Source organism: Prionailurus viverrinus, chromosome A1 (assembly GCF_022837055.1).
Source record: "Prionailurus viverrinus isolate Anna chromosome A1, UM_Priviv_1.0, whole genome shotgun sequence".
Taxonomy (NCBI): Eukaryota; Metazoa; Chordata; class Mammalia; order Carnivora; family Felidae; genus Prionailurus; species Prionailurus viverrinus.
In genome coordinates this window covers 21,449,391-21,474,449 of record NC_062561.1, presented here as the reverse complement: position 1 = coordinate 21,474,449, position 25,059 = coordinate 21,449,391, and the positions used below count along the sequence as shown (strand labels likewise).

General features: G+C 34.6%; 1 protein-coding gene and 1 long non-coding RNA gene across 9 annotated transcripts in view; one reads left to right on the top strand and one right to left on the bottom strand.

Annotated features, from left to right (window-relative positions):
- Positions 1-18,217, bottom strand: part of LOC125166382 (uncharacterized) — a 74,339-nt gene extending 56,122 nt beyond the window's left edge. For 3 of the 7 annotated variants that reach the window (XR_007152449.1, XR_007152450.1, XM_047860295.1), the window contains exons 1-3: positions 17,808-18,217; positions 11,818-11,912; positions 4,537-4,603 (exon numbers count right to left, since the gene is read on the bottom strand). The gene's annotated coding sequence lies outside the window, so the exon portion shown is untranslated. Of the gene's footprint in view, positions 1-4,536; positions 4,604-5,690; positions 6,264-7,774; positions 7,998-11,817; positions 11,913-17,807 lie in introns of those variants that run through there. The other 4 variants (XM_047860306.1, XM_047860316.1, XM_047860324.1 and 1 more) reach the window with 4 other exon arrangements.
- Positions 18,218-18,415: 198 nt separating this feature from the next.
- Positions 18,416-25,059, top strand: part of LOC125166434 (uncharacterized) — a 38,473-nt gene continuing 31,829 nt past the window's right edge. For both annotated transcript variants that reach the window (XR_007152452.1, XR_007152451.1), the window contains exons 1-2: positions 18,416-18,534; positions 23,598-23,630. This is a non-coding gene — a long non-coding RNA (uncharacterized LOC125166434). The remainder of the gene's footprint in view (positions 18,535-23,597; positions 23,631-25,059) is intronic.

The window sequence follows — 25,059 nt, the reverse complement described above, 5'->3', positions numbered from 1 at the left end:
TGGAGATCATTTTGAAAACTCAAATTTCAGGCAAAAAGGTAGTAGCAAAGGGCAAGACTGCATCAACAGTTTAGGGATGTTACCTACTCTATTTATGCTTAGAACCTGAAATCCCTATTGTATCAGAATTTATATTTGTATGTTTATTTCCTATTTCAATAAAGGTCTGTACTATTAAATTTTGCGTTGTTTTCATTTTCATAAGACATCAAAAGTAACTTCATAAATAAGACATTTCCTATTACACTTCTTTGAATCATCCATCTTGAACTGAGAACTTGTTCAAGGTGGGAAAACAACTAACCCAACTCCTTTCTATAATTTTGGCACTAAAATTCAAATTTTATGGCTACAATTTTGTTGAGAGCAGAAACACAGCCTTGCATAGACAGATCACATTTAATAATTTAAATTATTTTGTTCAACACATATATGTCAAACATGTAAGACTGTAAGGATAGAACTACTAGCATTTGATTTAAACACTAACTCTCAAAAAGAGAAGTTATTTGAACAATGACTGAAAAATGGTTGTGGCACATTGTAAATTTTCTCTATGTTCATACGTTATAGAACAATATACCCCTTTAAGAACCTAGATTTGATATATTTAACTAAATTAATATCAATTGATCAGTAAATTTGCAAACCTTCCTTACCACCAAATGCTGAGATTATCTAGCATCCTTATAATTTTTTTTTTTGATTATAAACATTATTTACTACTAATCCAAGTGCCAAAAGAGCAATTTGTTCTTTTGTTTTTTCTTTTGGTAGTCTTTCCCCCAGAAACATTCACGTTATAAAATTATTCAAAATAATTAAAAATTCCTCATAAGTGCCACAGGTAGACAGCAATTTAACACAAGAGTAAATTTCAATCATGAGATTTCAGCTATTTTTAGCGAGTCATACCAAAAGCATTACATTTTTATTGAAAACAATAGATTCTATTTCATTTGCCTTATTAACTACTTACTGCCCTGATTTACAACATTCTGATTTTATTTGCAGTACTTTCAATCAGCTCCACATTTACATTATTTATAATTCAAGAACTGACAATATTTTTTTAAAATGATTTATTGATTTATTGATTTATTGATTTATTTATTTATGAGACAGAAAGAGACAGAGCATGAGCAGGGAAGGGGCAGAGAGAGAAGGAGACACAGAATCTGAAGCAGGCTCCGTGCTCCCAGCTGTCATCACAGAGCCCGACGCGGGGCTCAAACTCATGGACTGTGAGATCATGACCTGAGCTGAAGTCGGACGCTTAACCAACTGAGCCACCCAGGCGCCCCCTGACAATGTTTTCTAAAATGGTATGATTACATGCCATTGCTATTCTATTGCTAACTTGACAAAAATTCTAAAAACTTATCTAGATAATCAGTCTAACGTAAGGAATTATTTTTGTTATTTCTTCTTACTAGACTCGTTTTTGATAATAGACAAATAATAAGTCTACTGATTATAAAGTTACTTGTTTCCATCACTTCGGTTTACAGGACTAACAATGACAGCACAGACTGGTTAATATTCTGCTTCATCTTCTGTTTCTTATTTAGAGTCAGGGTCTTAAAGTTTTTGCTGTTGTAAATTAAAAAGCAGCAATGATCGTAATTGCTGACAGTGCACCTAAAGATATTATTTTATTTAGCAACAAATGATGGATCTAGTTATTTTAAATTTATAGAACAGAAATATGTAATTTAAGTGTATGTACCCAAATTTATAATGTGAAAAAACAAAACACAGCTCAAAAATCTAAAGTGAGAAAAAAGAGAAAGAAGTATTATTTTAGTTTTATTTTAGAGAGGGGACACATGAGCGGGGGGGGGGGGGGCGGGGGGAGGAGAGAGGGACAGAGGGACAGAGGGAGAGGAAGAGAGAGAAAAGAGAAAGAGAGAGGAAGAAAATCTCAAGCAGGCTCCATGCTTAGCACAGAGCCCAACCTGTTTTTTCTTTTAAAATTTTTTAAAAAATGTTTATTTTTGACAGAGAGAGACAGAGCATGAGCAGGGGAGGGGCAGAGAGAGAGGGAGACACAGAATTGGAAGCAGGCCCCAGGCTCTGAGCTGTCAGCACAGAGCCCAACGCAGGGCTCAAACTCACAGATGGCAAGATCATGACCTAAGCCCAAGTCGGACGCTCAACTGACTGAGCCACCCAGGCGTCCCAGAGCCCAACCCTTTAACCCTGGGATCATGACCTGAGCTGAAATCAACAGTCAGACAATCAACCGAGCCACCCAGGAACCCTGAAATATGATTATTTCTGAATGTTTTATGTTAAGCAACAACCATTTAAGAGGTTTAAACTGAAAAAAAACCTTGAAAGAGATTTCCTCTCTTTACTCAATTTATAAAAATGAACCCCAAACACTGCCATTATTTAATTCAGACAGCAATGAATATATAAAACATGAACATTCTACAACTTCTAGAATATCCATATCCCACAAGTGGGGAACAGCTTAAAAAAATTCCTTGAAGAATGGCATTAAATGAGCATAAGAGAATGACAAAAGAGGGGATACCCATGCATAATCATATAGAATCACTGACTACTGTCATGATGTACCTATTTTTCTGGGTACTGACTGGAAACATCACTATCTTAGTAACTAAGATTAAAGAGAACTCCATACTACCTAGAACAGACAACAGAAAGCATTCCAATTATAAAATACAGCAAATGACCTATGTTTAAAAGATGCTGGAAAATATCCAGCTTATTTATTTGCTTAGAAATTTACAAAGGAGATGAAATAAGGTTAAGAATATGACATTATCTATGCTTTTAAATCTGTTAGAAGTTAAATGATACCTATTTCTTTCTGAAAAGTCGACTACCCTCCAATCTACAGGAGCGCAATACCAATCAAAAAGATTTCTTTTTCTAAGAGTAAGCTGAAGTAAAACTGAGCTGGCTTCCAAGGGACCAATTAAGGAACTTATGCCTGGGCTATATAGGATTCTCTGGGGATTTGCAAATGTTTCCATTCTAGTTTTCCAGAGACAAAAATATAAAAAGAAAAAAAATTAGAGAAGGAAGTGACCTGTGGTATTTGGCCACTACTCTTCAAACTGGCTCATTAATAAAAGTCTTCAATATTTAATTATTTCCACCCAAAAAACTATTTACTGAGTTCAGTGGCAGATCTTCTATAAGGTCACTCCTCGACACATAAACATTATTCACAGAGTCACTAATCCATTGGTATTAGATATGGTAGAGAAGAATCTGATGCACTAGTTTTTACTAAAACAGGGCCATCCCTCAACACCACAAACAGAAAAAAGGTGCACTTAAGTTTCTTTTATTTAGGGATGAGCTCAAAGAATAGACGGAAATGAATCGTTATGGTAGCTTGACTTTAGAGTCTCAAATATTTTTTAAAAATATTTTAAAAATGTTTTATTTTTTATTTATTTTTGAGAGAGAGTGCACATGTGTGCGAGAGCTCAAGCACAAGTTGGGGAGGGGCAGAAAACGGGAGACACAGAATGTGAAGCAGGCTCCAGGCTCTGAGCTGTCAGCACAGAGCCCAACGCAGGGCTGGAACTCACAAACCTGTAAAACCATGACCTGAACCCAAGTCAGATGCTTAACTGACAGAGTCATTCAGGCACCCCAGGGTCTCAAATATTTTTAGGAAAATAGTTATCTTGTGTATTTACCATGACCTTGATTTGAGTTTTTCTAGGGGTATGACATTAATTTTAGCTAACCTGTTAAAATTTTTTCCTTAGAATTTGTAAGTTTCTCAAAAGTTAAATGAATCAGGGTCCAAATGTTTATTCTAAGAAAGAGGTGTGCATGTATGTATGTATAAAAGGAAGGAAAAGGGATTGCCTTCCTGTCTTTCCCACTTTCTGAAGTTTAACAGCTAAATTTTAAGTATCTCACAGAAAAGTGTGCAGGGTAATTTAGTGAAATATAAAAACAAATAAATGAAAAAACTCTCAAGTGGAGAGAATCCTTCCAATTTATAAAACCATAAAATAACTATCAATAAACCTGACTAATGGGGGACACCTGGGTGGCTCAGTCAGTGAAGCACTCAACTCTTCATTTCAGCTCAGGTCATGATCTCACAGTTGGTGAAATTGAGCCCTAGACTGTACTCTGCACTGACAGCGTGGAGCCTGCTTGTCTCTTTCTTTTCTCTCTCAAAATAAATATATAAACATTTAAAACAATAAAAAAAATAAACTTGACTAATAATAATAAAGATAATTACTTATTTATCAATTCCTTTGGAGGACAAGTGTTTAAAATTGTGATTCTCAGATTTAGAAAATAGAGCCTTGCTGTAAAATACTTTCCAGAATAGAAAACTTATTCAAAGCAATGGCATTATTCTTGTTCTAAACTGGATTAAATTAATACCAACCTTCAATGTGTAGGGGGTAAGGGGAGATAAGAAACTTGTCATTCAGAAATAAAGCAACACCTGTAGCAAAACACTAACTTTTTATAGCAATGGCAGAGGTTAATACTAAATATTAACTGAGAGTTGATACTTACAAGGTAAGAATTGCTGGGCTAAGTAGGGGACTATTTTATTATGGTCTTCATTTTATCTTTATTAAACCTAGGAAAAAAAATAAGAGTGAAGACTTTAAAAAATTGATCACATTATAGAAGTTAATAAAATTTTCAGCTAAAGTTGATAATCACAGCTTTCTGATCCTTATACAGCACAATCACAGATTATGAACACCAAGCAGCATTTACAAGCAGCATTCCAAAGTGTTATCATTAGTTTTTAAAATTCACTTTTCTATTACTATTACCTTCTCAAAGTTTAAAAGTCAAATATCTAAGTGCAACTAAAACTCACACTTCATGTCTAACTTGGAGCACACTCAGCTTCTAGAGGACATCATCTAAGTGCAGATATTTTAAGATAAATTCAAGATCATACCTCAAGATTGACCAATCTTTCTCTCACACACATACACACATGTAACATGTATACAAATGCAAAATGTAAAAATCCATATATTGCTTAATTCCAAGAATTCTACTGTAAAACAGTATAATACAAAGCTTAAGTTGGAGTTTCAAATGCATAAACAAATTCTGAAAATAATGTTATGATCGATAGCCATAACAAAAGAAAATACTATTGTGAAACTGTCTGAATTCAAGGGTAAATGGAAGAGCAGTGATAAGAAAAATTGCTGTTCTTTATTTACAAGAGTAGGAAGTACTATTTCTATTAGTTACTGTAAGATATAGAACAAATAGAATAAAGTCATCCATGCTTTTAGGAGCATCCTAAGTATACATCTTATTGTAGAAGATCTTCACCAAAATAAAGACAGCACATTTTTTGATATATTTGAAAAAATATTTCAAATCCACAGGAAAATTTCAAATCCCTGGCCTTCTCATGGAATTCTAATATTCTGCCAGGCTTATTTTGCTTTACGTATTTTTTTTTTTTTTTTTTTAAAGAAAAAGCCTATGCATATAGTTGAATCCTTTTCGTACCATACCCTGATCCCATTCCTTTCTCTAATATAAATTACAATCTTGAATTTGGCATTTATTTCCTATACATGCTTTTACACTACTACTACTATAAAATCAAGTACTTAAAACCATATATATCATTGCTTTCTAGCTTTACATAAATGCTATATATCTTATATAAATACTATATAATATACAACCTTTTGCAACTTGTTTTTGTTCGCCGAAGACACTCATCCATGATCACACAGAGCTCTCACTTAAACAGCAGTATAATAAACAGTTCATCATATGACTATGACACAATTTGCCATTCTCCTGTTGCTTAACATTTATAGTACTTTTGATTTTTTCCTATTAAAAATAAAAGTAACTATAAGACTTTTTCATACATGTCTCAGTTTACCTAGAATATCTAGGAACGGAATTGTTGGGTTCAAGCCTATGTATATCTTCAACTTTACTACGACATTGTCAAATGCTCCCATAAGCAGCATATAGGAAGTTCTTCTTTATTTTCTCCAATGTTTGGAAGTATATTTAAGAAAAATAGCCACTCTCCAGAGGAAAAATTTTAAAATTCTTAAATGACCAAATCCTTCTGTTTTTATCAAGTGTAGGTCTAACATAGGTATACTAAATGTACCAGAGACTAAAATTTGCCCCAAGATACTTGAACAAAAATAAAGCTCTCATAATACTGATTTTCTTCACATGATTGAGGAAATAACAAGACTTAATCTAGAACTACTGTGGTAGAGATGATAAGATTCAGAAGCAGTTACTGAGCTTGGATCCATGACGACCAAAGGGGCTGGGGGGCGGGGAGAAGCAGAAAATATAAATGGTTTATTGATGTCAAGAATCCTCCCCCATTTCATTTTGGGCAGTACTCCTCACATGTGGTGCTTCTAAAAGAACTCATGTGGAGCTTGTAAAAAGTACAAATTTCTGAGTCCCAGCTCCAGAGATTCTGATTCTGCAGGTCTGGAAAAATGCTTTATTCTAAGTTATTCCGGTACAGGTGGTCCATAGACAGTTTGTGTCGTAATTCATAGCAAAAACAAGATATTTTCAATATAAAGGATTATGTAACTCACTTTTTGATTAAGAGCAGGTAACTAAAATGTTATCTGTTAAATTACAAACACATTAAAGACAACATTCTAGTATTAGTAAAAAAAAAAAGTAATTTCAATTTATGGTTGAATACATTTAATTTCACATTAGATCAGGTTTTGAGCTCATTTATTATTTCAGACAAAACTAACACATACTACAACAAAGCTTGTTTCAACAGTATTAGCAGGAAATTCATATTCTGAGTTTACTGTGATTGGTAAGGGAAAACATTAAGAGTAGGAGTGATTAGTTGTAATTTTAATGAAGATGACCAGGGAAAAACTATGATTACCTTTTAAAAAGAATGCTACCACAAATGTCAAGACTTTAAATTGGGATATTAGGCTTATACAAAATAAAATGTCATTTGTAGTTTTCTACCTACACTTCATTAACTACAGATGAAATCTGAACATTAATAGAAATCTAACATTCACTTCCTTGTAACTATAACCTACTGGAATTATTTAGATACAAAAGGTGAGAAAAATGCAGATATTTAGGTTATGCAAAGCTGTGCAAATTTAAATTGTAAAAATAAAAAACACCGTTCTGTATCATTTGATATTACAAAGACCTAATTCCAAAAGATTTAGAATAATCTGAACTTTCAGATATAAAACATTTTAACAGTAAGAAAAAGTAAAGACTTAATGAGTTTCCACCTGCAGCTGCTCTGTCTTTAGTTAAATACAACACTAAGTAGTATGGGGTATTCTTTTTAGTTATAGTGAAATCAGCAAGAATTTGGCCTTGTTTGTTTGGGCTATAAACAAAGATAACATGGGCTCAGAATATGGCCCCAAAGTGAAAGAAACACTCCAATGTGGCCATAATCAACTTCTCTTTCCTTAATACAATACATAACTTGTGTTATCAGCAACTTATTAATAGTTTTTTTCCAATCTACCAGCTTAAAAGTGAAAAACATGAAACATACCATGCATACTTCCAGAAACAAGACAGTTTTCCATTCATACGTGAAATTAACAGAACAAAAATTAAATAACTAAAGCCACAGAGTAAATAATAGAAAAATGTAAGTCTAAGAACTGTAAGCAACTACTGTTCTCTTTCTGCAGCTTTGGGAAAAAAAGTACCCTATGTCAAAAAAAGTATTTATTATGCTATATATGGGTTATGATAGTTGGGCCCTTCCTACCTGGTCTGTAAAAGCTGGTGGGTGTAGGCTCCTTTGGCCACCATTATTGCACATTGATGCTATTCTGTACAACAGCTGACATGCAGCAGCAATCTCCCAGCCCCTGCTCCCAGCTGTAAGGGACAAGAACAAGGGCTGTGGTGATACTTGTTTATTCATTGTTGCTGCTGCTGCTGCTGAAGCAGCAAGCTAAGAAAAGCATATGCAACTGACACAGAAGACAAAAATGGTTCAGGCCCAACCTACCTAGCAGGTCTGCTTACATCACTATATGATACAATTATTTAAGAATTTTTTTTTTTTTTTCTTAAAAAGTAGGATGGGAAGAGTAGAAGACAAAATTAGTGTTTTGATTAGAAAGTGAACCTATAATGTATCTAAGGAAAAAAATTAATGACATGTAATGATCTTCAGCTCCTAGTTTAGATTTAACTGCTCAATTATCAAAATTCTCAGAAAAGTTTTAGCCAGATTTGCCATGAATTCATAAATTCATATTATCTTTCCTATCCATTCTCCTGGAAAATAAGTATCTAAAATTTAATCAAGAAATGAAATTATATTTCGCTTATAAAAAGCTCCAGACTCCCAAGTTCCACATATCTAATCATCACCATATGTTTGCAATCAGACCCTATTAACAAAGAAGATTTTTAGCCCATAAACTTTCTTTTTTCTTTTACAAAAAAACTCCAACTATTAAAAAAATTTCCACATGTAATTTATCTACTTTAAATGTGTAATATGAAGCTAAAAACTTAGTACATAATATCAAATGAGTAACAAATAGAAGTATTCTGTCAAATTATCTTTAAATTTAAATGTGATGCTATTTATATCCAATAGCATTAAATTAATACTTCAATTTTAAATGCAATCCTTATCTTTTAATGCCTTAAGCAATTTTTGATTCTGAAAAATATTTAAAAACTCAGGAAAATTAGGACATCTATAAATTATTTTTTTAAATGCTAGAACTGGCTGAATTTAAATAATATCTAGTCAAGAAGGCTAGATTTGGGATTAAAAATAAAAGTATAAAACAGAAATACCTAAAATTCAGATAAAAACATTTTGTGGGGAAAAAAAGGGAAAAACCCAATCTTTTATTTTTATCAAAATTGAAAAACAACTGTTCTGTTTAGCAGCAGTTCAGTAACAAATAATGCTAATAAAAATAAAAGAAATAATTCTGAGGATCACAGGGTAACAAAAATACTATAATACATTATGAAACCCAAACAATGGAAAAAACTAACAGCAAATATCAAAAAAGGATATTTAAAAATTAAGACACAAAACAGTAACAAATTAATGAACTATTAACCAATGGATTAATCAGTCTCGGGAACTACATCTGAAATACACTACATGTTTCTCTTCCAAGTGACTCTAATCATGAAACAGGAAAGTAAAACTAAGCCAAATCATACATGTTAATAAAATACCAAAACTGTGTTTTGTCGTGCTAAGAACTGAAATTTTACTTCAAAATGATATTTAATGAAAAATTTAAATCTTCTCATTACTTAAATATTGTTTTGAAAATGGTTATCAGAAATTATAATTCTGAAAAGAAAAAATAGACTAAGAATATATTTTATTGGTTGGTCAAGAAACACCACAAAATACACACATACAAAACTGCCTCAAATAAACATTTAAAAAATTTTTTAATTGACTATTCTTTAATGAATCCACAGCAACATTACAAAACCACAATAAAGAAAGTTGTTACAGCTGAGAAACTGCTTAAAATACGTTGTCCTTATAAACTAGAATTATCTACCAATGACAATGAAGAATTTCAAGTACCTGAGTGGACATGTTAAATTTTCTCTATTCTAGTTTATCCTAATATTCTTTCCCTGCTAAGGATAACTATTTCAAAAAAATTTGAACACTGACAGTATAACTGTATTTTAGGAACAATTAAGAATTTTTCCTGAAAATGAATGTTTTTTAACCCAGAAAATGCATTTAACCCAGAATATAAACACTGTCCAAATAAGAAGTGTATCAGAGAAAAAAAACCACAGTAAGTCTTTTTCCCCAAATCCTGATATGATAAAGTACTTACCAAGGCTTAGATATAGATAATCAGGTTTGCAAATTTAAAACACCTAAAATCCGTAGAAAATGTCCTTTAAGGGGTAAAGGATAGCCAATCACACATAGCAGTAAAAGCCTTTATTAACCTGTATTCTAAAATAACACACACTACCAATTAGGTTAAAGTTTCTTATCCTGTAAGAGCTGACCAAATACAAGAAAACTATTAATATTTGCACCAAATCTCTTACATGTTAGATTATTTACTAAGCTAAAAATTTGGAAGTTTATAAGCCAGTATATAGTTATAGAGAGATGATTTTATGGTGCTAAATGTTTGTGTCCAAATAATAAGTTTTGACACTTAAAAGATCATAAATCATAAACTCTCTAAATTAGAAACTCTGGGGATTGATGTCTTTATCTAAAATATCAACTCAAAAGCTATCACTCTTCCTCCATTTAACAATAGGCTGTGTGCAAAGATACCTGGATTGAAACTGATAAATTGAATCTGGATTTGTTTTTATTTTTCAGACATTCAGAAACCACATTTTTCACTTTTCATCTTAATGTTTTCTAATCTGAAAATCACTGGCTAAGTTAGAGGGGGAAAAAGTTGTATTCATTTCCATCTTATTTAAACTAAGCTGCTTATTTATAACATTCTCAAATCTAAGCTATGAAGACATTCAATACCCTGTATTTATCTCCAACAGTATATAGTGACACCTTACAGTATAATGATATCAATATGTGAACTCTACCCTTATATTAAACTGATTTCTATTAAATTTTAACATTTTATTTAGCTTTAACTGTTAATGGATTCACATTCCTGGATTATCTAATATCTTATAATAAATGCTGAATATTAGTTTTTAAATATTTTGTTACGTATCTCAATGTTCAAACACACATTAGAGAATTTGCTTTAAAATAATTTAAAGATACAAGCAGTTATATGACAATTACACTTCACTCATAAGACAAAATTAACACTTTTCTTAGGAAAACAAATCTTTGCTATCTCTCCTGTATCGTAAGCATATAAAGTAAATATTTTTAGGTGAAAAAAAATTTAAAGAAAAATTCATATTATGCTCTATTTTAGTAAACCTCACTTTAGCAAATACTTCTTTAAAAAATACGTTACGGTTAATACTTTATCATGTGATTAATATTTTTACCATGCAAAAATTAACCAATGCTTAGTAATATTGTTCAGTAAGTTCATTTTCATTATACCAGGTCACTGTTTACAAAACAATCAAAATTTTTATTAGCTAAGTATCTGAAACCTTCAAAAAACTATAAAAATCAAAGAAAATATACTAGAAAAGTGGCTCTGTGATAAAGTATTTTGGAGGTAAAATTAAGTCACTGGAAGTTTTGGCATTCTACATTTTTATAGTCTGTAATTTTTGATATGAACAATTTAAATATTTTATTCAGAGTACCTATGAGTAAGATACTAGTTTCTGCTTAAGAAAGTGGGTTTTTCAGTTTCAACCAAAATGCCACTTTTGGTTAGGATGGTATCTGGAATACTTTAAATTCTCTTAAAATAGTCTCATTAATCTTACATAACTTATAGGCTCTACCTATCATTATACCTGTCAAACAGCCAAGCACCAAATTCTATTTGATTTAAACCTTTCATTTTATGAGATGAAAAGTGTACTATTTAATTCTTCTTTATATACCAGTATAATAACCTTAAAAAAAAAAGAAAAATCACTATATTCTTATTTTTAGAATGAATAAATTCAGTTGGGACTGGATCTAATAAAAGTCGATGAGAATAGCAATTATATTAAAAAATGTGGAGTTTTAATAAGAGAAGCCTACCTGACCACTTCACAGATTTCTGTCTATTAATAAATCTTTATTGGTTTTAGCTCACCTAAAAGTTCTAGCTTTACTAATGGTCTAGTCCAATTATACTGCAAAGATATGAAATAGTATGCTTTTAAAATTCATTAGTATACCTTAATCTCCTATCATGTTCCAATGCATTATGTGAGTGTTCAATCAGAGAAGTTAGGTTGTTCTCCAGAATTGGCTCTCTCCTAAAGGTCAAAACCTGCAATAAAAATGTCATGTATTATAGCATGAAGACACTCAACAGATTTCCGCCTCCTGCAGTTCCACAGTTGATCCCTGAACACGAAGGTAAAAATCTTCAAAATGACCCCAATCTTGCCTGTGTTCAAAGAAGCCCTAACTTGAAAATAATGTTTTTTAAGCAGAAATAACTTGATTAGAAACACCTGTGATATGCTTTATCATCTGAAGCCTCTTCAAACAAATCAGATTAATATGTTTCTGCTTTCATTTCTCTTTAGGGCATTCATTTTCAAAGGTGTGTGTGTGTGTGTGTATGTGTGTGTAAGTGCTGGAGGACTGGTAAAGGTGACTCCATAAGGAAAATATCAGAAATACAGTTTGTGTTTCTAAAACTCATAAAATCCACAGTTAAAAGAACTACTCAAGAGACAGAGATAATTTTTAACTACCTTTCTCCCCAAATTATCAAACATTTTAATGATGACAGAAATTACTATTCTTAAGTTTGGTCTTTTGCCATGCCCAAGTGAACAATTATACTGATATTTCCAAATATTTTAAGACATTACAGTTCTAACAGAAAAAAAATTTAGAATTAACTTTTTAAATAAATTAAAATATTTATAAGTAACAAGTGGATGACTATTGGGCCAATGGTTTTTTAATATTTCCAGGTAGATGGTGTAACCAAATGTATAGAAGTGGCTTCTTCATTTGTTTCACTTGAATCTTAATGATTTAATGGCAATTATGTAAAAATATAAAGTTGTTAAATTACCATAGGTTTATACCGTACTGTATGTTAACGAGTTCAGTTTTCTACTGTTATTTAAGAATAGCTTAGGAAAAGAAATGAGAACCAAAAAATCTTTATTCCTCTGCCGCCAAATATTTAACAACAAATAGCACACATATGTAACTCACAAACATCAATCCAAAAACCATGACATTTTGAAACATTAAAATCATTTCTACATAGTCCTTCTCAAAAGATCTAGACAAAGTTTTCTATATTTGAGCACTCTGAAAATTAAGGTGTCACAACTTTAAAAATCACAGAAAGAAAATAGAAACCATTATGTACTCCATGCCAAAAGTTTTTAAATAGTGGGGAAACAACAAATACTAGACAATAAAGAACAAAAGAGGTTTGGATCGAAGACAAATATTAAACCAAATGTGTATGATAAGAAAAAAAAGATGTAGCCCCCCCAAACTAGTACAACTCAATGTCAAACATATTACAAAGTAGTTATTTACACTTAAAACCCAGTGCAAAATTTTTCCAGGGCAAAGACTTTTTAGTGAAATATGAAAGTAATAAAAAAAGTGTATTAAACTTCTCATAATTAGATAAAAAATATTAAAAATAAAATTAATATGTATACTTAATATCAGTTCATATTTGAAACTTTTCTTTCTAAAAGGAGATCCTTTAAAGCATCTCTAAGACAGACACTGGGGAGGAAAAAGGCAAAGGAAAATCATTTCCCTATAAGAAAGCAATATTTATAGGAAGCCTCTACAGTCATTTGTATATGCAAATAATCAAACATATAAACATTTATTAGTAACGTGAAATTCTAAAAGTGATACTACTCTTATTAAGACAATCACGACTTTAAAGTCTAGTACTATCACTAGCAAAAATGACTTAGTCTAATTTTTGACACTTATTTGAAAGTGGTAGTTTATTATTGATTTCCTTTGGTCTTAAGAGATGTGGGGCTACCAAATTTCAGCAAGTCATAGTTTGAGTCTAATTACATGCCAAATTAGTTGCCTGGCCACAGTGTTTCTAAGTTTGCTAAATAAAAATTAGTAACAGTAAGAAATAACAAAACTACATGTACATGAACACTCTGGCATGACAGTTCTTTCTAAAATGTGTTTTCTAGTCATAATCAGACCAATAACCTGTTTCTTCTAAAAAAGGGTTAAAAAGAAATCAATGTGGGAATTATTAAGTTTCACTAAACAAAAGGAAAAAAGAAAAAAGCCAATTTTAGACCAGTGAAATTTTTTAAAATGAGAGACAAATTTTTATACAATAAAATTTCAAAATAGTGTATTTAATTGATTTTTTTAATTGGAGAAAGCTTATGTATCACATAGAAGAAATACCCAATACAGTCTCTGGGCATTTTTTTTTTTCTTGTAAATCTTATTAACTGACCAATATTGAAGTATATTGTTACTGCATGCCAATAAACAGAAATAAAAATATACATGTCTTCACAAACAAAAAACAAAAATGTAGTACACAAAACATGATGAAACAAGGGATCCAGAATATGAAAGCTATTGTGAAATTTTCATCCTTGGTTCCAGTTTTTGGTAACATTAAAAAGTGATATTAATCTGATTAGAAAAAAATGTAGTGTTACTTGCAAACACTGGAGGTTACATTTTGTAAATGTACAACTAAGGCGAGTTAATAGCATTAAAGCAAAGTCTAAAATTGCACTTTTATTTGGAGTTTTAAAAAAAATTGAAAGGCAAACAAATGAATATCAATGCTACCAGGAAGACTGACACCTTACCTTCTCTAGTTCCCTCTCCCCCATGTTATATAAACATAGCTTTAAAAAGAGTAGAGCTACTGGCAACACCTTTACCCACCATTGTTTTCCAGAGGGAATAAATGACTTTTCTAGTCCTTACAATAGAAAATGAGAATTATCAATTTCTACAGAGAAATATGGATACTATACGTAATAATAATATACATGTTGGAACTCATACCTACATGGCCACAAATCTAAAAACCCATCACATAAAAAGAGAAAATATTTTAAATGCTGTCATTTTTATTTAGGTGCTAGTACATTCTCAAGCTTTAAGTGTAGTATTTTAAATAAAGGAATCCTTCACTTCTTTAAAAAATGGCTTATTAAATAAAACAATTCTTCACCATCACTCCTTAAAACAAACAAAAACCCTCATAAACCAAAGCACTAAAAAAGTATGGTTAAGTTTAACCCGCCTGGTGGAATTTAAAGCCCTCTCTTACCCCACCCTCAAAACTCTCCAAGTCACATAATAATCTGAATGAAAATTAAAACCCCAAACCCAAAATAACAGTAAAAAAAGCAAAACCTGATAGTTCTGTATCATAGGTAAAATTACACTTAAAACAGAAATGAGGTCTCCTACAACTTCATTAAGTCAAATTTTATAGAGAGGATAATTAGCACCTTTCATGAAATTTTCATGAGATGATTCAAAATAAACAGCTTTGAAAAAAGGTAATGAACAAAGATTCCACAATTGCAATTCTTGTTATGAAGGCAATACAAAATAGCATTATTTATAAACTCAGCTATTTCACTCAATATAAATTATATTTATAGCCCTACAGAGATTTTAAAAGTCGTGGGATCTTTTCATTTGAATATTTTCTAACAATGTATATTTGACCTAATGTTAGAATACAAACTAAGTTTCAAAATTTCAACTGCTATTCATAAAAGAACATTAATTTCTATTAAATTAAAAAATCTTTTAAAAAGTATCTACAGCTATCTTGTTTATCACTGACTTCACCGATTTGCTTTGAAAACCACACCCGCCTTTTATCAAGATGCAATTAAACGGAATGACAAGCTTGGTAATAAATAGAAATATATTGACGGCTGTCTTAACCAACATTAAACAAAAATGAACTGAAAACCAACCAAGTAAGACACAACACACCCACAATGGTGTATGCGATGTATTTCTTCACAGTGAATTTACCAAAGGAATGAAATCATACATAAGCACCTGTGCATACTTACCTGTTGTATTGTCTAAATTAAGCAACGTAAATTTCTTGTTAATAAAGTTTTAAGTCCACAGCAATGGCTGAATTTGCAAAACCCATGTGTTTTAAGTTAGATGTGGAAAATAAATTTAAATACATACAATTTTTATGGGCAATGTGGGGAGGCTCATTCCTAAGAAATTTTAAGTTTCTTATCATCAAAATAAAAGAAACAATTCTCCCGAAATCTGCATCGAAATGTGTAGCTTAAGTTGAAAATTTTCTGCCAAAGAAATAAAAACCCTAGACCTACAGTCAGTTTTTAACCAACAGATCACAGGGGCAAACACATAAAAGTCTTGCAATTTCAGCCAACAGAATTACAATTTTTGCGAAAACTGCATCCTCAGTTTTACTTTTAATACACATTTCAGAACTGTTCGAAAGTCCTTTATGGAAGAAAAAAATACTAAACACCAGCTTCCCCCCCACCCCCCAAACTCCCCGTCTTAACGTTTCCTAACTATTTCCGTGGTTCTCTAAAAGTATTTTTCTCAAAGTCGAGAATCACAATCTAGTGTTCAACTTTCAAACCCCCTAGTCCCGCTCCCTTCCAGCCAATCAGGGGGTAACAAGTCCGGTGTTTTGGGAGCTCCGTTAGACACAATTTGAAAAACATCACATTGCGCTCTCCTATTCTCCTCGGGGACAGATTCTAAGTGAGGGCGGGTCCTCCAGTCTTTACAGAAATAAGAAATCAATCAATCGTTACATCAATTCCAGGGGGAAAAACTCTTCGGGCAGGTGGTCCTAAAGAGTGTGTGAGTGCGGTCCCCAGAAAGCGTTTTTCCTCTTCGCGAACAATTGAATAGCTGCTGCAAAACCCATCTCCTGCATATTCGCAACCCAGAGCCGCGCGCCCCACATGCAAAACACACCGGCAAAGGGTTAATCAGCGGTGCCTTCAGCGCAGAAAAAGACTCAAAACCTAACAGATCTTTAATGAATAATTTTTACGAAGGCCATTATTTATAAAGTCCTGCTTAAAACCGTAACTGGCTCAAATCATTCAAGAGTTATCGACTAAGAATTGGTAGAAACGACGACGTAAAAAAAAAAAAATCACTAAAGGGAAAGACAAATAACAGTCCTCTTCCCTCCGCCTCAGTCAAGAGAGTTCCCGAGAAAAGGTGGAGATCGCAAAATTACCGTTAAGCTGTCGGGGCTAAGACTTTTTCGTGAGGAAAACATCAATACAGTTTCACAGATTGCTTTTTTTCCCCTGAGACATGTTTCAGAGATCGGAGGAGTCTTCTAAGAAAAGTGCAACTGGGAGAAGGAAATTGCAAGCTCCAAACCCTATCTTTCAAACCCCTCCCCCCCCCCGAAAAAACAACACCGTGAGAGCAAAGGACAAAAATCCCGAGCAAAAAGCGAAAGTCCAGCATCTTCCCTAGGAGCCCGCTGAAACCTCAAAAGTCTGCCCCCGCCCTATCTTGCCCAAATTGGAAAAGCCAGTCACCGTCAGGGTTACTCCTGCCGGGACCGAGGAGCGCAAAGCCGTAGGGCTACGTTGTGAAACCCACATTCCGAGGGCACCTCACGCTTCAGCGTCTAACACAATATACAGTGCTGGGTCCCGCGGACAGCAGGTCCGCACGACGGACTGGAGGCACCCACTAGACTCTCGGTCCTTAATTTTCCGTAGATCTTAAATTTCATGTCACGAGAAGACGGCCGTCAGCGGGCCGGGAAAACTGCGATTAAAGACCGCTCGGTTTGGCAAATGGGGGAGGGGACGCTCGCCCCTCTCCTGTCAAGAAGCCCCGGCCTGCGGAGCCCCGCCGCGCCCCGAGCCCGGCCCCGGGCGGGGGGTCCCGCTGACAGATCTGCTGGGCGGCGGCTGCTCCGCCGCAGCCGGTCAGAGTCCCGCTCAAACTGCAACTCCCCTCCCCCCACACCCCCGTCTCTCCGCGCTCCCGCCACATTCCGCCCGCCGCCGCCCACTCGCAGACACTCAATTACCCCCAACCCCATCTCCTCTCATTTTTAGCAATTAAAATGAGGGCGGACCCAGTGCCCACTCGCTGCACCCCCCCCCCCCATCGCCTGACGGTCCCCCACTGCCACCTCCCAGGTCCCGCTGTTACTTCTTCAGGTTCTTACCGTCTGCGCCAACCCTGGTGAAGCTCCGCGGGCTGCCCTTTGCACGAAGTAATTTTTGGCAATTTTTTAAGTGATTTTTCGGCGGAGTCCTAGCGGCGCTATAATCTCGGACAGGTTATCCCGTCTCTCCCGCTAGATTGATGAGATCAGGCATCACTCGAAAATGGCGCCGAAAGCGCTGAGGCTCCTCATTCAAATTCGTTAGAGCCAACCCCGCCGCCCCGGGGCATGCCGGGAACGCGGGCTGCCTCCACAGCTGTCAATACCGCCTCCTAACCCTTCTCTAGCTTTCCCGACACTTCTGCTCATGCGCAAACTCCTACCCCAACCTCCGCGCCTTGTACATGCGCAGAATCGTCGCTGTTCGCCGCTCGCACTTTGCTTCCTCAGTCTCTCCTCCGACCTCCTTTCTTGCGCGTGCGTGCAGCTTCTTTGCTCAGCCGCGGACGTGGAGGAACTGTGGGGACTGTGGGCCCGAGGGTCCATAGATGACTTGTCAGTCGATCGGCATTATTTTACTGTTCGAGGAAAACAAATAAGGGTGCAGCCTAGACGAAAAGAAAAACGTTTTATTGCCAGTGTCTAAACTAACAACGGACTGTGTCTCTGAGACCCTGTGTATGGATACACGTGTACTTAAAACAGCCCCGCCTGTGTGTAGAGCACTTGCTGTATGTCAACGCTTTGCAGGAGCTATTGCACTTAAGCCTCAGAACAACTTTATGAGGTAGGTACTATTATTATTATCGGTTTGCAGACCAGGAAAGCCAGGCTCAGAGAATTTAAGTAATTTGCCCAAGGAGGCACAGGTTGCAAGCACGTGGATGAGTCCGCATCTGTCAGATTCTGGAACTTGGGGCACTCTGTTTCTTGCTGTGCGATCCAACCTGAGCACACACAGGAGGCGTGGTTTCCCCTCCTCAACAACTTTGTGTGTGTGTGTGTGTGTGTGTGTGTGTGTGTGTGTGTGTGGTGTGCGTGTGCTCTGGAGTGAAGGATTACTTAAGTGTGTTGTAGCCCTTCTCGATTCTAGGCTGTTTCGAAGGCGCTTTCATCGAGTCCAGTTTCTCACCGTCTCACATGTTCCTAAACATTCTGCTCTGTTTTGGGGAGGTGAATGGGTAGTCTTTGGGTATCACTTAGGGTGATTTTTTTTTTAAAGGGTGGTAAAGGAACTGAAACTATCGAAGACAGGTTTCCATTGTGCGGCACGTTAATAAAGTAATAATAGCTAGATACCACGTACACTGTGGTACTGTACTTTGTAGTCTGGCTGGGCACGGAGCTAAATAAACGCTTTACGGATTGATCGTGTTTGCCCCTAAAAACAGTCCTGTTATGTAGGTATTATTGTCATTTTATACAGGAGGGCACTCGAGACTCAGATTAAGTCTTAGAACTAGTAAGTAGAAAGAGGCACAAAACGTAGACAAATCTGTGCCCACGTCCCCAAACTGGACGCTAAGATAGCAATAATTGATGATAAAGTTGTCAATATTTTAACACCTTCCTTAGAAACCTCTTTTAAGCATTCATATGCTTGGGAGAGTTATCCTACCCGCCACCAAGCTAGTTAAGATGAAAATGAAAACAAAACAACTGCCATTGATCCTATATTGTTACATTTTAAGATTATTTTTGACTGGTTAATTTTTTCCTGATCCCAAGTGATAATAAGCTTTCTAAAGAATCCAACAGTCTAAAAGCTGGGGTATTGCTACATTTTTTTTCCAGTTTCTGTTGCAAAACAACTTGTGATGAACCGTAAGTAACTGTAGGAGTATACAAAAGCATACATATATCATTGCGAGGGTTAAAGAAGATGATGGATGTTGAAAGTGCCTGAAGTACTAAGAAGTAGGGAAATGGGAGAAGGCTAGCATGATTTGCATTATTGAGGTACAATTAGAAAAGAAGTGGATTTTAATAATTTGAGATCAAGAAGTAATGTTGCAAAGTAGTATGTTTGTTTTACATCTCTGGTGCTTCTGTGCACTGGTTAAGTGGGTGGACTCTGGAACTAAACTGCCTGGATTTGGATCTTAGCCTTGCTACTTATTAGCTTTATAAGTTACTTTTTCTCAATTTTATCTTCTGTAAAAGGTGTAATGCTATTATCTCATTGGGTTGTATGGATGTAAATGTGGTAATATAGTAAGTGCATTTTAACAGCGGTTGGTATATTAGTAGATGTTAGCTATTGTTGTCAGTCATTAACACTAATCTTTTAAAATAGGTTCTTATGTCTTAAAAAGCTAAGCTAGTGCCAATAGGAGTTAAACATTTGTGATCAAAAGCTCCTTAAAATGATAAAGTAGCCTGACAAATTATTTTTGCCAAATATGAGTTAACAGTCTCTGCCAGATGAATAAGGATGTCAGTTTATCATTAAGAGTATCATATGGAAGTGGAATAGTTTTATTGCTTTTTCTTATTATTAAAATTAAGGAGGGGGGAAGAGCAAAATGAGGCCAGTCTAAAATATAAAGTAAAAACTACCCAAATTTCTGTCATCCAGAGATAAGTATATATTCTTTGTTCTTTAAAAATATACTATATCTGTGGCGAGAATCAGCCAGACGTAAGTCTGGATAAGTGGTATCTTTGAGGAACAATTGTACTTGAACTGCATGAACTGGTAAATTTTTTATCTAACCCCCTTTACGATATAGTCTGTCAAGAGAATTCTAAAGTGATGATGTTGGTAAATAACATTTACTGAGCACCTACTGTGTGTCAGCTAAGCAAGTATATGCACTTTCCCCTTGAATCCTCACAGTAACCCTTGAGGTTGGTGCAATTATCTCCATTTTGCCCAGACTGAAGTTTATATAGAGGTCACTTTTAGAAGATTTAAGTCCTGTTTTGTTTCAAATACTATTTCATAAACCAAAAACCCTTCATAATCTCAATTCACCAAAACCGGAGGAAAACAAAATCTAGTAACATGGTTCCTATGCCTGAACAAAAAGCCCAATTGGAAGATGTTTTGAAAACGACGAATTTTATGTTTGACCACAAGGGGGTGCAAATAATTGAGTTGAATTTTAAAGGAAAAAAAAAAAAAAGAAAGTGTTTTTACATCAAATCATCAAATTCAGAGGTAAAAACTAATAAGAATACTTTCTCCAAACTTTAAAACTCCACATAGTGATGTACTTTATGAAAATAAAGAAGTTATTTAGGTACTCAATTAGGGTAGAAGTTTTCAGCTTTTTTTCATCTTCAATATGATGAAGAGTTAATCAGCCCTACCCCACTCCTTTACACAGACCTCATTTGAGTCTCTGCATACTCTTTACTTGTCATAACAGTAGAACTGAAGTCATAATTTAAAATCTGAGGTTTTACTTGGAAACTGGAATGCAATCACCAGCAAACGAATGGTAAATGTGGGTAATGTGGAGAACAGAGGTTTTGTAATTTCAATGCTTTCTTTCCCTCCTGCTGTTTCTAATAAGAAAGCTACAACTGATGGAATGTTGGCTTCAACATATTAACTTATTTAGATAAAACTGTGAAAGCTATAGGTCTTTTCATCTTTTACAAAAGAATGAAGACTTGAAAACATTTTGAACAATAACTTGAAAATTTAGTATACACTGGAGAATGTTTTAAAAACAATTTGCTTAGATGGGTCTTAAAGTAACATTTATTTTCCTGTTGGTCTTGTTTCTCTAAGGTGGACTTAATTTTTAAAAAATCTTTTTACTTAGAAATAATTTTAAATTTACAAAAAGTTCAAAAATAGAAATAATTTATAGAACATCCTTATCATCTGCTTGCTCTTGTGCAAAATCTCTCTCACCTCATACATGTATATTTATATACAATTTTTTTCTGAACCATTTTAGGTTAATTTACATACATTCTGACCTGTAACCCATGAATACTTGATAGTCTTACATTGAACTAATACTTCAATCTACCTCCATATTCCAATTTTGTAGGTGGATCCTTGTATGTTTTCCCCCTCTAGTATAGGAGCCAGACTGGTGTCAGGTACTGCATTTAGTTGTCATGACTCTTTAGCTTCCTTTACTTTGGAACATTTCCAGCCTTTATCTTTTATTACCTTGACATTAAAAAAAAAATTTTTTTTTTAATGTTTATTTATTTTTGAGAGAGAGAAACAGAGAGCAAGTGGGGGAAGGGTAGAGAGGGCAGAAGACACAGAACCAGAAGCAAGCTCCAGGCTCTGAGCTGTCAGCACAGAGCCTGATGCCGGGCTGGAACTCATGAACTGCAAATGTTGAGATCATGACCTGAGCCGAAGTTGGATGCTCAACCTACTAAGCCACCCAGGCACCCCTGACCTTGACATTTTTAAAGAATATAGCTTCTCACTCCACCCCTCTTTTAAATAAAACGTTCCTTATTTTGTTTTTGTCTGATGTTCTCTCATGATTAAATTGGGGTTATATATATATTCTCAACTGGACTGCTGCACAGGTGATCACTTTTAGAAGCACATGATATCCATCTTTCCCTCATTGATAATAATTAGTTTTGATCACCTGATCCATATGTGGCCCGAATTTTCCATTCTATGGTTACTCTGGGTTTTGTTTTTTTTCTTCCTGGCAATTAAAAAGCAAATTGTGGGGAAATATTTGAAGATGCATCCTGCTCATCATCAAAATTCCCATTTAAATTTAGAATCAACTCTTGCTGATATAATTTTACCATAATGGTTGCAAAATGAGTCAACAAATCTAATGCTCTCTCCACATCTACCAGTCAGCCCATAGCATTCTGTGAACAAAGAGCCCTTTCAACTCTATTTGTCTATTTATTATCTGCATTAACTTAGGAGTTCCTATTTTTCCATTCTGTATTTGCTTTGTTTTCTTGAGTTTTACCTATATTTATTTATATGTGTATATTTTGTATACTTTTTTTCTGAATCACTTGAAGGTAAGTTACATCATGATCTTTCACTTCTAAATATTTGAGTCTGTATTTAATTATTTTGGTGTTTAAATTGTCCCAGATTAAGCTAGTGGGAGCACCTTTAGTTTGGGTACTATGTCTATGTGATATGCCTACATCATTTTTTTTTTTTTGAGCACTTCCTTACTTTCTGATATAATAAGATGTTCCATGTTTATCTTGTCTTTAACTCTGCTCCAGCCCTGGAATTAGCCTTTTCTCTAAGGAGCCCTGTTTCCTGTTAGTGCAGAATGGTATTAGAGACCAAGGCTAGGTATGCTTATGCTAATGAAGTGTCTCTGCTTCTTGGATCTTTCGTAAGACTGAACTAGGAAAAAATATACGTACACACACACACAAATATATATATATACACACACACACACATAAACAAAACTATGTGTATATATAAATGTGCATACACTAATATATACACATGGGTTAATGATATGGGTTTAATTTTAAGTTTTTTTCATTGTAATTATAATTGAGAAGCTATCATAGCAACATTTATAAAGTTCTGAATAAAGGCAATGAAATCACAATCCACACAAACTACTCATACAATTTTCACGTTCCCTTTGAGTCAATAGCTATTTTAAAAGGTCATGCTGTGAAATAGTTTTTTTTGTCTTTTTCCACTTAACATGTTATAAGCATCTGTGAATTACTATATCAATTTTATAATCTTCATTCTAAATTGCTCTACTACATGTCATTAGCAGATTCTCCCATTCTATTGCTGGACATTTAGGTTATTTTTAATATTTTGCTATTATAAAAAATTCTGAAGTGAACATTTTTATGCATATACCTTTTCTAATTGACTTTCTTATTTGTTTGCTTATTTATTGGAAGATTTCCCAGAAGTAGGAATACCAGTTCCCACAGGTAGGTATGTTTTGATGGGTTTGATATGGTTTGGCACACAGATTTAATCAGACATTTACCGAAGTCCATACCAGAATTGGATATACAGAGATGAAAAATATGTAGTCCTTGCCAAGGAAGGAACTGAAAGTCTAATGGAAGATAGATAAATTCTCTAAAAATGACAATTTGATAAAAATAGAGTAAGAGTATGCCTAAACCAGGTTAGGAATAAGTGGCTCAGGAAAGCTTTCCAGAAGTAGAGCTATGTCTTGAGGGATTCCTTTGTGGAGCCTTACAGGACTAGGGTTATTCCAGTGTGAAAGAAAGTGTAGAAATCTGCCACAGAAAACATTTTAAACATAATCATTGGAGTGTAATGAAACAGAAGTCATAAAGAACCTGCATGTTCAAGGAAATTTGGGTAGTTTGTGTGATTTGCTGCTACGTGGCTTTGGAGGAGTTGAAAAGTTCAGCCTGATCAAGTGGATAGAGGTTAAACCATGAAGGGCCTTGTGTGTCACCTTTATATTGATGCAATTGAAAAATCTTAAACCTGTGAGTAAAATGATCAGATTTATATTTTAGAAACTCACTTTAACAAGGATACTGGAGAACAGATTAGAAAATGTGAGAGCAGGGGTGCCTGGGTGGCTCACTTGGTTAAGCGTGACTCTTAATTTCATCTCAGGTCATGATCTCATGGTTGGTGGGTTCGAGCCCCGCATCCAGCTCTCATAGCGTGGGAGCCTGCTTGGGATTCTCTCTCTTCTCTCCCCCACTCGGGCTTTCTCTCTCAAAATAAATAAGTAAACTTAAAAATTTTTTAAAAAAAGAAAGCAAGAAAAAGAAAATGTGAGAGCAGTGGTCAGATCCTCCAGAAGCTATTGTGGTATCCAGGCAAGCAATAAATAGTACTTGAATGAAAGAAGTAGAAATGGGAGTGAAATGAAGTTCGAAAGGAATTGGATTTATTTATTCAGTATTAATATGTAGGTATTTCTAGGTAACTATTTTTAGCACCTCTTCTGTGTCATGTGTTGTGCAAGGTACTGAGCATATAAGTGGGGTGACAAAATAGTCACAGTTCTTGTGGTGTGGTCTAGTGAGAGAAACAATGTGTAAGTTAATAGTCATACAAATTACAACTGTGATAAGTACCGTAACAGAAAAATACAGATGCAATGAAAGCATACACCATGGAGACCTACCTAACACTGGAGGTTTAAGCAAGGCTTTCCTAAGGTCGGACAGTTAAGCCAAGGCTTAGGAATTAGCTAGGACAAAAAGGAAGAACATTCTAAGCAAAGGAAGAACATATGGTAATATGCTGAGCAGGAAGGACTGGTACATTCAATGCCCATATGGCTAGAGCGGAGTAAGTAAAGATGGAAGAAGTTGGAAGATAAGACTGAAGAGGAGGTTTAGGAGGCTTTATATATGGAGAAGA